This window comes from Chiloscyllium plagiosum, chromosome 1, assembly GCF_004010195.1.
Source record: "Chiloscyllium plagiosum isolate BGI_BamShark_2017 chromosome 1, ASM401019v2, whole genome shotgun sequence".
NCBI lineage: Eukaryota > Metazoa > Chordata > Chondrichthyes > Orectolobiformes > Hemiscylliidae > Chiloscyllium > Chiloscyllium plagiosum.
The window spans coordinates 19,504,448-19,519,976 of record NC_057710.1 but is presented as its reverse complement, the minus strand read 5'-3'; the positions used below and the strand labels follow the sequence as shown (position 1 = coordinate 19,519,976).

Genomic DNA, 15,529 nt, shown 5'->3' with positions numbered 1-15,529 from the left:
TTTAGTAACAGGGCTTAACCAAGTGTTAAGATAACAGAAAGATAAAGGTTTGGTTGATGGTAGATTATCGTGCAGGGAGGAAATTAAGAAAGTTTAAAAAAATTGATTTTGTTGCTATATTAATCCTAAGGAGTGATTCAGAAAGGGGAAAGTCTTAACCAGTTTTGTTTCCAATTGCTCTCCTGCTTGCGTCCTTATCTTCTGTAATAGTGCATTCAGTTCTTGTCACTGCACTACAGGAAAAATATGATTGTACTTGATGGCAATAAAGGAAATTTAAAAGGATGTTCCCTAGAATGGAAAATTTTATTCATCATCAAAAATTGGATAGACTAGGATTGTTTTCACAACAGAGATGGCTGAACGGAGACCTAAGTGAAGAATATAAAATTGTGAGATGTAGCTGTGGTAAACAAAATTGGTAAGTAAAAGACGGAGATTGCCATGTGAAGATATGTTGTTGTTAAAATAAAATATCTGCTGTCTATTCTATTACTCTGACTCAGGAGGGACAGGGTGAGATATTTTTAAAAATTCTAGATGCAAAGTGTTCAGGAATAATAGGAAAAAAGTGGCAGAATTGGTTATGGAGTATGGTGGAGAGAAGGATGTTCCAGAGGGGCTAAGGACAGATTTAATTGGAACAAGAACATTTAATTAAGGAACAAAAAACATCCATGATATTGCTTAGTGTAGTAAATAGGCCATCAATGCATGGGGAAAATGTAGGGCAAAAAATTTACCAGGAATGTATACGGAAGTGAAAAAAAACATAGAAAGTTAATATGGGACTTTACCTGAATATAGTCAGGGCCGGAGGGTTGCTCAAGGGGCAGAGCGGTTTAAAAAGTTTCAAAACTCTGATTCAGAGGAATCTTCTGCAACAGTACGATTCTAGTCGGGTAAAAAAGAAGGTATTGCTGGACCTGCTTCTTGAACATGATTTGGGCCAAGTTGATCAAGGGAAAGATTTAGCGATTATGATCATAAGATTTGGGTTGGCTTTAGAAAAGGACAAAGAGCAATGCAGAATAAGAATAATTAATCAGAGGAAAGCTGAGAAGGAGAAAGTGAGGACTGAGGATGCTGGAGATCAAAGTCGAGAATGTAGTACTGGAAGAGCAGGTCAGGCAGCATCCGAGGAGCTGGACAATTTGACGTTTCGGGCATAAATCCTTCATCAGAAATGAGGCTGGAGACTCGGGGGTGAAGAGATAAGTGGGAGGGGGTGGGACTGGGGGGAAGGCTGAGAATGCAATAAGTAGATGAAGGTGGTGAAGGTGATAGATCGGAGAGAGGGGTGGAGAAATGGGAAAGATGAGATTGGAAAGACGATGGGTAGGTCAAGAGAGCAGTGGCGAGTTGCAGACTTGGGACTGGGATAAGGGTGGGGTGATGGGAAATGAGGAAACTGGTGAAATCCATATTAATCCCATGTGGTTGCAAGATCCCAAGGCAGAAAATGAGGCGTTCTTCCTCCAGGATTCCGGTGATAAGGGTTTGGTGTTGGAGGAGGCCCTGGACATGCATGTCCATGATGGAGTGGGAGGGGGAGTTAAAATGTTCTGTCATGGGGCGATGGGGTTGGTTGATGTGGGTGGCCCAGAGATGTTCTCTGAAATAATCTGCAAGTTGGCCTCCTATCTCCCCGATGTAGAGGAGACCACATCGGGTGCAATGGATTCAGTAGATAACTTTTGTGGAGGTACAGGTAAATGTCTGTCGGATGTGGAAGTATCTTTTGGGGCCTTGGACGGAGTTGAGGAGGAGATGTGGGCGCAGGTTTTGTACTTCCCGCGGTGGCAGGGGAAGGTGCTGGGAATGGGGTGAGGGCTGGTGGGGTGGACGAGGGGGAAGAGTGGATCTGACAGGCCATTAACAGAGGGAGTGGTCTCTCCACAACACTGATAGGGATGGGGAGGGAAATATATCCCTAGTGATAGAATCTGTTTGCAAGTAGCGGAAGTGATGGAGGATGATGCAATGTACACTGAGGTTGGTGGGGTGGAAGGTGAGGATCAGGGGTTTCTGTCTTTGTTTCGTTAGGAGGAGTGGGGTTCAAGGGCAGAGGCACGGGAAGTGGAGGAAATTGCTGGAGAGCATCGTTAACCACATTGAGGGGAAATTATGGTCTTTGAAGAAGGAGGCCATCTGGGATTTTCTATGGTGGAATTGGTCATCCTGGGAACAGGTGTGGCTGAGGTGGAGGAATTTGGAATAAGAGATGGCATTTGTACAGGAGACAGTGTGAGAAGGTGTAGTCCAGATAGCTGTGGGAGTCTATGGGTTTGTAGTAGATATCCGTGGTTAGTTGGTTGCCAGAGATAGAGATGGAGAGGTCCAGGAAAGGAAAGGAGGTTTCTGAGATAGTCCAGGTGAATTTGAAGTCTGGGTGAAAGGTATTAGTGAAGGTGATGAACCGTTCATCCTCCTCGTGGGAGCACGAAATAGCACCAATACATTCGTCAATGTAACGGTGTAAAAAGTGGGGGATGGTGCCGGTATAGCTGCAGAAGATGGACTGTTCCATGTACCCAACAAAGAGGCAGGCATAGTTGGGGCCTATGCGGTTGTCCATGGCTACCCCTTTGGTTTGGAGGAAGTGGGAGGATTGGAAGGAGAAGTTGTTAAGGGTGAGGACCAGGCGGATGAGAGTGTCACTGGAAGGGTACTGATTGGGATTGCATGAGAGTAAAAAATGGAGGGCTTGGAGGCCTTCGTTGTGGCAGATAGATGTGTAGAAGAACTGGATGTTCATGGTGAAGGTAAAGGTAGGGGGCAGAGGAAACAAAAGTCTTGGAGGAGGTGAAGGGCATGGGTGGTGTCCCGAACTTAGGTGGATCTGACCCACATCAATTAAATTTGAAGGTTAGAGGCAATTCTCTATTGAACAAATGGCTGCCCTTTAAAAAAAGAGCTTCAACACAGTGAAGATATATTCCCATGAAAGCAAACATTGGATCAAACAAATCCATAGACCTTCAATGATGAATGAGAAAGTTAAAATAAAGCTGATAAAAAAATGTGCTTATGACAGACTTCAGGTGGATAATATAGTTGAGAACTACCCTACAGGCTGAATACAGAAGATTCTGAAGTAAATTGAAAAAGTAAACAAGAAAGGCAAAGGAGTATAAGAAGAGACAGCCATCATCAGGGAAAATCCAAAATTTTTCTATAGGCACAAAAGTAGTGAAAGGGTCGTAAGAGGAGGAGTAAGGTCAGATCGGGGGCAGAAAGGGACTTATATATGGAGGTTGGGAACATGGCCAAGATACTAAATTGAATCTGTAAATTGTTAGGAAGATAATGTTGCCCAAGTCATGGTGAAAAAAGGAGGTAGTTCTGAAATCTGGAAGAGTTTTAAGTTGGTAAAGAAGAGATATTGGATTGGATGGCAATTTAAAAGTGATAAGGCACTAAGAATTGAGTTAGATCCATCCAAGGATATTGCGGAAGTGAAAGGTGGAGGCACCAGCCATAATTGTAGCTTGACTTAGATTTGGATGTACCAGAGGAGTAATGCCAATATTCCAGTTTATCTGGGAGTAAAAAATATATCCAAATACACCCAACAATAACAGGTCAATCTGTTTAATCTCAGTGTCAGGGAAGCTTTTAGAAACAATAGTGCAGAATCAAATTAGTACTAGCTTGGCAAGTACATGTTAGTTAAAGAATGTCAGCGTGGACTTTTTAATGTTGAAGATTGTGGTGCTGCAAAAGCACAGGCGGTCAGACAGCATCTGAGAAACAGGAAAATCAATGTTTTGAGCATAAACCTTCATCAGGATACTGCAGAAGTGAAAGATGGAGGCACCAGCTATAACTGTAGTTTGACGTGGGTTTCCTTATGAAGGGCTTATGCTTGAAACGTTGATTCTCCTGCTTCTTGGATGCTGCCTGACCAGCTGTGGTTTTCCAGTACCACACTCTTCGACTCTGGTCTCCAGCATCTGCAGTCCTCAAGTCTCCTAATTGACTTGCTAATGGCAAGTTGTGTGTATTTTCTGGTAAGGCAACAGATAGTGTTGTTAAGGCTGATGCTATTGATGTGCTGTGCTTGGACTTTCAGAGGTCCTTTGATAAAGTGCTACACAACAGACCTTTACACCTGTTGTGGAATGAAAAGGGTCAGTAGCAACGTGGATAAATAATTGACTGAGTGATAGAGTGAAAGATTAACAGAGACCAGTGTTTTTCAGACTGGAGGAAGATTTATTATGAAGTCTATTAGAGATCAATGTTAGAAACTCTGCTGTTCCCACATGTTATGATCTAGATGTTGGTCCACAGATCACACTTTTATCATTTGCTAATTGCACAAAACAGTTAAGTTTTGCAAACTATAGAATGTAAGATTTCAAAAGGATAAAGTTAAAAATCACACAACATCAGGTTATAGTCCAACAGGTTTAATTGGAAGCACTAACTTTCGGAGTGCCGCTCCTTCATCAGGTTGACAACGACCTGATGAAAGAGAGGCGCTCAGAAAGCTAGTGCTTCCAATTAAATCTGTTGGACTATAACCTTGTGTTGTGATTTTTAACTTTGTACACCCCAGTCCAACACTGGCATCTCCAATTCAAAATGATAGAGATTGTTGGTGAAATAGGCACACAAGTGACAGCTGAATTTTAATGTAGAGAACGATTAGCTGATTCATTTCATGGGAAGAATGCTGAGAGATAATATAATATGAAGGGTAAATGTCTTATGGAGAAGCATGAGAGGAGGAACTTGGGTGTATATGTTATCAGTCATTGCAGTGGCTGGAGAGGTTGAGAGTGGTCAATAAAGCATCTAGTTGTTTGCACTTTATAAATAGAATGAGAGATGCAAGGAAATTGTGGATGCGCGAAGTTCAGATCAGAATTGATGAGCTGGACTCTGAGCTGCAGACACTGCAACACATCAGGTAAAGGGAGAGGCACTCATACCCCTTAGATTAGTTACATCAAACCTGGTCTGTGGTCAGGGACCAGAGAATGTGACTGAGTAACATACGATAGAGGTCAGTAATTTAGTTTTGGAAGAGCCTCAGCCTTGAAATAGGTACAATGTTCTTGCTGTCAGTGTGGATGAGGGCACAAACTGCAGGCAGGATGAATGAACTGGCCACAGTACTGTGGTCTAGAGCACCATTCAAATGGCAGGTCAAAAGAATAGTATAGTGATAATAGGGGACAGCACCCTAAGGGCTGTAATACATAGATGGTGCCAAGGTTCAAGATATCCCCTCCTGTACTGGAGGGGAATTTGGAATGGGAAAGAAAAGGATCCCCTCGTCATGGCCCATTTGGTTAGCAACGATGGCACAGGGCTATGAAAGAGGTTCTTTTGAAGGATTCCAAGCAGTGCAGGGCTAAATTTAGAAAGCACAACCACAAAAATGATGATGTTTTGATTACTCCCTGAGGAACATTCAAATTGGCGTAGGGTAAATTTGATTTTGGATGTAAACGGGGTTCCAAATTATGGGCAGTGCGCCAGTGCTGGTAGTACTATCTGAATGCACACATCATTGTAATGGGATACATGAGTTGAAGTCAGAATATAAAGAAATATTAATTACTTAATAGCCATTATAGAGATGTGGTGGCAAGGTGACCAACAGTGGGATCTCGGTATTCAAGGGTATTTGACATTTTGGAAGAAAAAGCAAGAAGGCAAAGGAGATGGTAGCTGTCTTAATAATATAACAGAGGATCACTGCAAAGAGATTTGAATTATAGTTTTCCTAGAAATTGAGAGTCATACTTCCGCTACCTCCTCATTGCATAGAAATGTTGGGTGAAGATAAACCACACCACTTTATTCTATAATTTAAGGATTCAGCATCACAGACAGCCACTTGACAGCTTCTGTGAAAGTCGAAAAGTGTGGTGCTGGAAAAGCACACCAGGTCAGGCAGCATCTGAGGAGCAGTAGAGTCGATGTTTCGAGCATGAGCTCTTAATCAGGATGCTGCCTGACTGGCTCTGCATTTCCAGCACCACACTTTTCAACTCTGATCTTCAGCATCTGCAATCCTCACTTTCTCCTAGCTTCTGTGAAAGGGTAAGTACATAAATTAAGTGAGAAGGTAGGGCTACCAGGTGGGTATTGGTTATATGTCAGGTGGTTAGGATATCAAGGCACAACTTGGCAAAGAAGTCAGGGCTACCAGTGATAAGTATGTTTCAGCTATGTGGTGGTTGGGAAACATCAGATACCAACAGGTTCCTGTGGAAAATATCTAGGCCGGCCTTTTTGGGGCACTGGTTGGGGTCTGGAATGGAGGTACAGGTCAGGTTCAGAGCAGATAAGGTGTATGGTGTCAGGAAAATGGGGTGATGGGTGTCAGGTCAAGGGTGTGTTAGAGTTTGAGCGGTAAGGTTGCTGAAGGTATGAGAGGTAATTTAGGGGCTCAGTTGAATAGGTACACTGGGTCTATAACTTTGCGTTAGATGAGGTATTTAATAGGCTAAGAATTTCTGACTAACTATTTACTGAACTGCAGAGCAACTGTTCAATTCTCCAATTTGAAAGCATGTTTTTGGAGTGTTCCAGGCTTAGGGTTTTCTCACCAAAGTATTCTATTTCATTTGCAATTCCTTTGGAGTCTGCTGTATCTGGGATTCCTCAGGGTTGTTATGCCCAGCTCCCATACATGATACAGAAGGTATTTTCTGGCCATTGCAAAATCCTACCCATTGTTGAATTTAATAGTTTCATAAATTTTAGCACATCTTCCCCATAGGTTTCATTGATTGCATCTACTTTTCAAGAAGAGCTACCAAAGCCACTGTGCTCCATTAAATTTGAGAGAATTTTTAATGACCTCAGTATACTAACAGCTTCTTCATATACTAGAACATTTCTTCATATACTAGAGCATATTCTTCATTTTTATTCCTTTTTCTCCTATGTTCTCAATATTAAAGCAGAGTCGCATTTGTTCAGGGCATTAACGGGGTTCATCTGGCCAACATTTATGAATCAGCCACATTGTATAACTAAAAACAAACATAATAATTTGATTTTCTGATACTTTAACAGAAATGAAGGAAATTCTGCCAATTTGAATTCACTCCTCATTTTGCTCATTATCTGTGATTGACCTGGAACCTAGGACTGAATAAGTCAAAAGCACTCATAATTCATGTCATTTCCTTTCAATGATATTGTGTTCCTGAAGTGTTTGCCTCATTAACAAGTGTTTTGAGGTTGTTGCATCTCACTAAAATATTAGGAGAAAGAGCAATTGATTATTAAAGTGTATAATTTTTCAAGACTGCCAGCCTGTCAAGACAAACAAAACAATTTCTCTTTAAATTACATTTCTCTCTAAATCTTTAAATTTACACGTGTATATGCTGAAAATAGTAATGATTAGAAGCTGAGTCTAATTAAGAAAGATAATGAAACTGTACTGAAAATATTAAATTATATTGTCTCTTTTCATAAGATTTTTTTTGTTTTGTTTTAAGGTTAGAGCTTAGCCTGTTTGATATGATCCCTTTCTGCTAAACATGAAAAGCACTGAAGATTATGAACACATAAATTGCATAGCAGAATAGGATTCTTCATTTTTTTGACAGCGGGAGTGACAGTCAGAGTGATACATGAAATGTTGCTGATTCTGATTACAACCTGCAAGACAACTGCGGTCTAAACCACTGTTCTGTCACATGGATGCCTTAGCTACATTGTTTTATATCATTTAAGTATTTGCGAATAATTCTGAAATGAAGCACTCGTCATCCAGAAAATTAAGTTGGTTTTATAGTTAATAATGTTTGCAATATTGCCTGAAAAAACCTTGTAGTGTTCACTTAAAAATAGTTGGATTATTGAACTGTAAGCCTAAGCTGAGAAAGCTGGTCAAATGTGATTGATGGTTGAAATACCTTATTTATTTGCATGGTTTCATCTGCTGGAAACAAAGCAGTTCATTCCATAACAATGCTTGGTTTTACAAGTGGAGCGCACCACATGGTTTCTTGAACATAAGTTGATTTAAAAAGGGAAAATGAAAATATTAGAACATTATTTGGTGATGTGTAATGAGGCAGATTTTATTAGGGAGCTGAAGGTGAAGGAACCCCTCGGGGACGGTGACCATGATATGATAGAGTTTGGAGTTTGAGAGGGGAAAGCTAGAATCAGATGTAACAGTTTTACAATTGAGTAAAGGTAACTACAAAGCTGAGGGAGGAGCTGGCTCTAGTTGATTGGAAGGGGAGCTGAGCAGAGAATACCATGGAGCAGCAATGCCAGGGCTTTCTGGGGGTAATACGGGAGGCACGGAAGAAATTCATCCCAAGAAAGAAGTAGTTCTAAGGGGAGAGTGAGGCAACCATGGCTGAGCAAGGGAAGTTAGGCACAGCAGAAATGCAAAAGAAAAAGCATAGAATGTGGTGAAGATTACAGAACAACCTCGATTATCTGAACAAGACGGGGATTATTTTGTTTTGATGACCGATCAGAATCTGGTAAATATCTTAAATCAAGTTAAAGTGAACAGGAGGTTGAATTAATTTAATATTTAAACACTTGCACCAGGCAGAGACATTTTAGCCAGTGGGAAAATAGAGTTGCCATCTCCAACCTTTTCAGCCGGAATCTGAGGCCACCTTTTCATCTCCTTTCCTTTGCTTCTTCTTCAGGTCTCTCCCCTTAGCAACCATCAGCCCTGCGCTTCCTCCACTGCCGCCGGTTGGAAACTGTGGCCTCGTACAAACGGTCCCAGGGCCGAGGCACAAAGCGGGTGCAATACTGTCTACCTCTGAGTCTTCACACAACAGTTCTACCCGCTTCTGGAAATCCATCATAGGAGCTAGACAACCATATCCTCTACTGTTAAATTTATCTCAATAGTTTTACATTTTAAAATGAGAAGCAGAAAGAAAGGAAGAAAATAAATGACAGAGGCAGAACGAGAGAGAAGTTGCTGAGTTCACTGGTGGGCAGTCTGTCTTGGAAAGAGAGTTTCTGCAGGTCCAGTTTCTGATCTCAAACTTCGGGACCTTGAAATCTTTTTCGAATAATCCAAAATTCAGATAATTGATGTTTAGATAACCAAGGTTGTTTTGTGGTTTAAAAACCAGAAGAGGATAATGCTAAACACAATAAGGGAGGTAGTGAGGGGAGAGTGGTGCTGATTGGAGAGAAGATGAAACATGAGAGTAAGCTAGCTAGGAATGTAAAGAAGATTGCAGATTTTTTTTGGATATCTAAAAGGTAAGAGAGAGGCAAGAATGGGGAGATAGAATCATTGGAAAATGAGGCTGGAGAAGTGGTGAAGGGAAACAAAGAAATGGTAGAGGAAGTTACGAGTTCTCTCAAGATTAACATGCTGGTTCAGTTGGTAGTTGAGAAGACAATGTTAGCATTCATTTCAAGAGGCCTAGAATACAAGGCCTAGCATACGGAGACGTGGGTTTCGCAGGGACAGGGATGGTTGCTTGATGTTCCAGGGTTTAGAACGTTTAAAAAGAACAGGGAGGGTGGAAAAAGAGGAGCGGATGTAGCATTGCTAATCAGAGAGTGCATCACAGCTCCAGAAACAAAGGTTTTGAGGAAAGTTTGTCTACTGAGTCCATATAGGTGGAAGTTAGGAACAGCAAGGGAACAGCCACCGCATTGGGGGTTTTCTACAGACCACCCAATAGCAATAGAGAGATTGAAGATGTCATAGGCGGGTAGATTCTGGAAAAATGCAATCGTAGCAGGGTTGTTGTTATGGGTGATTTCAACTTTCCCAATATCGACTGGAACCTCCGAAGTGCAGATGGTTTGGATAGAGCCGTTTTTGTCAGGTGTGTTCAGGAGGGTTTCTTTACTCAGTATGCTGACAGACTGTCGAGGGGAGAAGCCATTTTGGATTTGGTGCTCGGCAATGAGTCAGGACAGGTGTCAGATCTCGCGGTGGGAGAGCACTTTGGTGAAAGTGATCACAGCTGCCTCACATTTAGCATAGCCTTGGAGAGTGAAAGGTGCAGTTACCGAGGGAAGATATTTAATTGGGGAAAAGGAAATTGTGACACTATCAGACAGGAAATGGGAAGTACAGACTGGGCACAGAAAGTTCCACAGAAAGGGCACAGCAGACATGTGTTCCTCTGAGACAGGTAAGAAGGGGTAAGATTAAGGAACCTTGGATGACGAGAACAGAGGAACTTCTCATCAAAAGGAAGAAGGCAAATTACGTAAGGTGGAGGAAGCAAGGATCTAGCACAGCTTTGGAGGTTTACAGGTTTGCTAGAAAGGAGCTCAGAATTGGACTGAGGAGAGCCAGGAGAGGACACAAAAAAGGCTTGACAAGAAGGATTAGGGAGAACCCAAAGGCGTTTTACTCATACGTGGGAATAAGAGAATGATCAGGGAGAAGGTAGGACCGATCAGAGATAGCGGAGGGAACTTGTGCGTGGAGTCTGAGCAGATAGAGGAAGCCCTAAATGAGTTTTTTGCTTCAGATTTCACCAAGGAAAGGGAACTTGTTGTAAATGAAAACTTAGAGGAGCTGGGATACAGTCTTGACCAGATCAAGATTGATGAAGATGATGTGCTAGAAGTTTTGGAAAACATTAAGATTGATAAGTCCCCAGGGCCAGACCACATTTATCCTAGGCTGCTCCGGGAAGTGAGAAAGGAGGTTGCTAAGCCGCTGATGAGGATCTTTGCCTCCTCACTCTCCACGGAGTCGTACCTGAGGATTGGAAGGAGGCAAATGTTGTTCCACTTTTCAAGAAGGGTAATAGGGAAATCCCTGGCAATTACAGACCAGTCAGTCTCATGTCTGTGGTCAACAAAGTTTTGGAAAGAATTCTGAGGGATAGGATTTATGACTATTTGGCAAAGCATAGTATGATTAAAGGCAGTCAGCATGGCTTTGTGAGGGGCAGGTCATGCCTCACAAATCTTATTGAGTTCTTTGAGGAGCTGACAAGACAGGTCATCAACGGTGGAGCAGTGGATGTGGTGTATATGGATTTCATCAAGGCATTTGATAGGGTTCCCCATGGTAGGCTCATTCGGCTGAGAAATGGCAGATGGAGTTCAACCTGGATAAATGGGAAGTGATGCATTTTGGAAGGTCAAACCCGAATGCTGAATATATGATTAAAGACAGGATTCTTGGCAGTGTGGAGGAACAGAGGGATCTGGGTGTGCAAGTACATAGATCCCTCAATGTTGCCACCCAATAGGCTACGGTTGTTAAGAAAGCATTTGGCGTTTTGGCTTTCATTAACAGGGGTATCAAGTTTAAGAGCCGCGAGGTTTTATTGCAGCTCTACAAGTCCCTGATGAGACCACACTTGGAATATTGTGTCCATTCTGGTCGCCCTACTATAGGAAAGATGTGGAGGCTTTGGAGAGGGTGCAAAGAAGGTTTACCAGGATGCCGCCTGGACTGGAGGGCTTGCCTTTTGAAGAAAGGCTGAATAAGCTCGAACGTTTCTCTCTGGAGAGAAGGAGGAAGAGAGGAGACCTGATCGAGGTGTATAAATTAATGAGTGGAATAGATAGGGTCAACAGAGACTTTTCCCCAGGGCAGGATTGACTGGTACAAGAAGCCATAGTTTGAAGATATTAGGAGGAAGGTATAAAGGAGACATCAGAGGTAGGTTCTTTATGCAGAGAGTGGTGAATGCATGGAATGACATGGTGGGAGCGAAGTCATTGGGGACATTTAAGCGACTGCTGGACATGCATATGGATAGCAGTGAGTTGAGGGGTGCGTAGGTTAAGTTACTATATTTTACATTAGGATTTAGTCTCGGCACAACATTGTGGGCCTAAGGGCCTGTTCTGTGCTGTACATTTTTATGTTCTATGTTCTACAAGGGCCGAGATGGACTTGTGAAGCTGTATCTTCTCCATACCTAAACATATTAAAAAAGCCATCCCCGTCTGACAAACTCTGCGTATACAGAGGATCTGCTGTGATGAGGAGGTGCACAACGAACATCTGAAGGTGTTGAAGGATGCTCTCATGAGAATTGGATATAATGCTCAACTCATCGATCTCCAGTTCTTACGTGTCACAACAAAAACCTGTGCTGAACTCCTCAGAAGACAGTGTACGACCGATACACTTCGTGGTCCAGTATTTCCCCGGAGGGGAGAAACTACGCCATGTTCTTTGCGGCCTTTAAGACACTTCTCTCCTTCAAACAACTGCCAAACCTTAAACAGACCATTGTTTGCAGCAACCTACCCAGCCTTCAGGACAAAATCTAACACAACACCATACAACCTTGTCATAGCAACCTCTGCAAAACGATATCAGATCATTGTTATAGATACAACCATCACACGTGGGGACACCACCCACCACGTACATGGCAGATGCTCATGTGACTCGGCTAGTGTTGGCTGCAGGCAGGGATGCCTGAGGCATGGTATATTGATGAGAGAATGAAGATACTACGGAGATGAATGAATGGACACCGCGCAACAATCTCCAGACAGGAATGTTCTTTCCCAGTCACTTCACCAGTCAAAGGCATTCGTCCTCTGATCTTTGGGTAAGTGACCTCCAAGGACTTCGAGAGATATAACAACGCAGATTCACTGAGCAGAGACAGAGAGCCAAATTCCATACCCATGAGCATGACCTCAACCATGATCTTGGGTTCATGTTGTGCTGCAGGTGACCCCCTCACACTTCTGTATCTAAAATCTTCCTTTCTGTCCTGTTTAACAGCATCACCTTGATAAATTGTTCTGACCTTTCTATCTTAATTAGTTCGTGGAGTTTTTGATTTCTCTCTCACACATACACACTTTCTCTCTCACTCACATACACACACACTCACTCTCACTCACTCACTCACTCTCACTCACTCACTCACTCTCTCACTCTCTCACTCTCTCACTCTCTCACTCTCACTCACTCTCACTCACTCTCACACAAACTCACACAGATCCCCTCTCTCATCCACTCTCTCTCCCTCACACATGCCCACTCACAATCTCCCAAATATACTCTCTCACTCACACACTCTCTCTTTAAGTGCCGCAGGCGCACACACATACCTATAAATCTGTGGAGTGAATCATTTCATTCAAGATGTTTATTTATTTTCAGACACATTCTATTTTGTTCAAAAAACATGCAATTTGTAGTCACAGTCCGTCAGTGTGGCATTTTATAAATTCCTGCTTTCGGAGCAAGACCAACCTGATTTAAAACTTGGAGGCAGCTTCTGAAAGAGGCTTCACACCTATGATTCAATGTCTGACCTGAGATGTCACCTTTTGTTTCTCTGCCTGATTGAAGTTTCGAAAGTTAGGCAGACACTGATAAAACCTTTGACTATTTTTTGGGCAGTGACTTGAAATAGATTCTGAATTTTCTTCTTAATCGAAACTTGCATCTTCTCTCTAACCAATTGTATCATCCTTTGATCTCTTTGCTGATAAACTTTGTGTTGGTGTGCCTTCTCTCACTACACCTGATGAAGGAGTGTTGCTCCAAAAGCTTGTGATTTCACATAAACCTGTTGGACTATAACCAAGTGTTGTGTGACTTTGGACCTTTTACCACCCCAGTCCCAACACCGACACCTCCACATTGTATCTAAGGAAGGATTGCTGACATTGGAGGGGTTACAGAGGAGGCTTAAAAATGATTCCAGGATCAAGAGCTTGTCATATAAGGAATGGTTGAGGACTTTTTAGCTGTGCTCAATGGAGTTTAGAAGGATGAGGGGTCATCTGATTGAATACTGAGGAGCCTGCATAGAGTCAACATGGAGAAGACTTTTCCACTGGGGCAGCACAATGACTCAGTGGTTAGCACTGCTGCCTCACAGCACCAAGGACCCGTGTTCAATTCCAGCCTCAGGTGACTATCTGTTTGGAGTTTGTACATTCTCCCCGTGTCTGCATGGGTTTACTCTGGGTACTCTGGTTTTCTCCCACACTTCACAGATGGGCAGGACAGGCGAATTCGCCATGCTAAATTTCAGGTGCATTAGTCAGGGGTAAATATAGAACTCGGTAATGGGTCTGGGTGGGTTATGCTTCAGAGAGTCGGTGTGGATTGTTTGGGCCGAAGGGCCTATTTCTATACTGTAGGGATTCTAATCTTCTAATCAAACTAAGTTGGAGAAACTGGGACCTGAGGGCACAGCCACAGATTGAGGGGTCAACCCTTTAGAACTGAGGTTAGGAGGACTTTCTTCTGCCAGAAGATGGTTAATCTGTGGAGCTCATTGCTGCAAAGTTATTGAGTGTATTTAAAACTGAGATAGATAGGTTCTTGATTGGTAAGGGGAGCAGGGATTACAAAATTTAGAGATATATCAGCCATGATTGGCAAAACAGACTCAGTGGAGTGAATGACTTAATTTTGCTCCTTGACTTTACAGTATGCTTGATAAACCAGTCAGAAAAACAAAACTGAGGTACCGTGTGTACAATTGTTTGCTTAGAAAAAGCCCAATTTTACTTCTGTAAAGCTGAAAGGACAGCAGATGATGGAAATCAGAAACAAAAACAAAAATAGAAATTGTTGAAAAATCTCAGCAGGTCTGGGTGCATCTGTGGAGAGAAATCATAGTTAATGTTTTGGGTCCCATGACCCTTCTTCAGAATAGTGTTATTTTACTTTGAGCAGTATTCCATTAATTGCAAAGCATTTTTGGACATCTCAAAGACATAATCAATACAAATGCAATCAGAAATAAAAAGTGCTGGAACATCTCAACGGGCCTCGCGAGAGAAATAGAGAGAACTCCAGTATGACTCCTCTTTGCTGAAGTGGCAAAGCCATTTGATCATTCGAATCCTTCTGACAGATGGGAGCAAGAAACTCAGGAGGAGAGTGAGAGAGCTCGATGGCCAAAAAAAACGATAAAAACAGAGCTAATAGCAGCTTTTTAGAGTTTATTGTTGCCGAACAAAAATAATGTACAACAAGATTAATAGGGAAAAAACACAGCCAGAGAAATATTCAAAAAATTGCAAAGAGTAAAAGCTATTTTTAATGTTGAAGAAAAGTGTCAAGGCAAATTCTCTAGCATCTTTTGAATTTATTGATTGTCTATGACATTTCAGAGAACGAGCATCCAATGCTGCAAATTTGGTTTAAATAATAAAAGAGAAGATTATTATGCAAAAAAAATGTAGGGATTGGAATCTTGAATGGAATCGTGAGCTTTGTTGTAGCAATGGCCAATCACTAGCCTATTGTTCTGCCTTCTGCTTCACACTCTAAACCCCATCCTCATTCACAAAGGCGTTGCACAATTTCCAAGCATTGAAATAGAACATAGAACAGTACAGCGCTGCACAGACCCTCTGGTCCTTAATGTTGTACTGACCTTTTATCCTACTCTAAGATCAACCTAACCTACACATCCTTCAATTTACTGCCATCCATGTGCTTGTGCAGCAGTCGCTTAAATGTCCCTATTGTATCTGACTCCACTACCACTGCTGGCAGGGCATTCCACACACCCACCACTCTTTGTGTAAAGAACTGACCTTTGACATCTCCCTTAAACCTTCCTCTAATCACCTTAAAATTATGCCC

General features: G+C 42.2%; 1 protein-coding gene across 1 annotated transcript in view; it reads left to right on the top strand.

The window, feature by feature from the left end:
* The window catches only part of ctnna2 (catenin (cadherin-associated protein), alpha 2), a 1,205,477-nt gene that overhangs the window by 406,372 nt on the left and 783,576 nt on the right, over window positions 1-15,529 (top strand). The window lies entirely within an intron of this gene.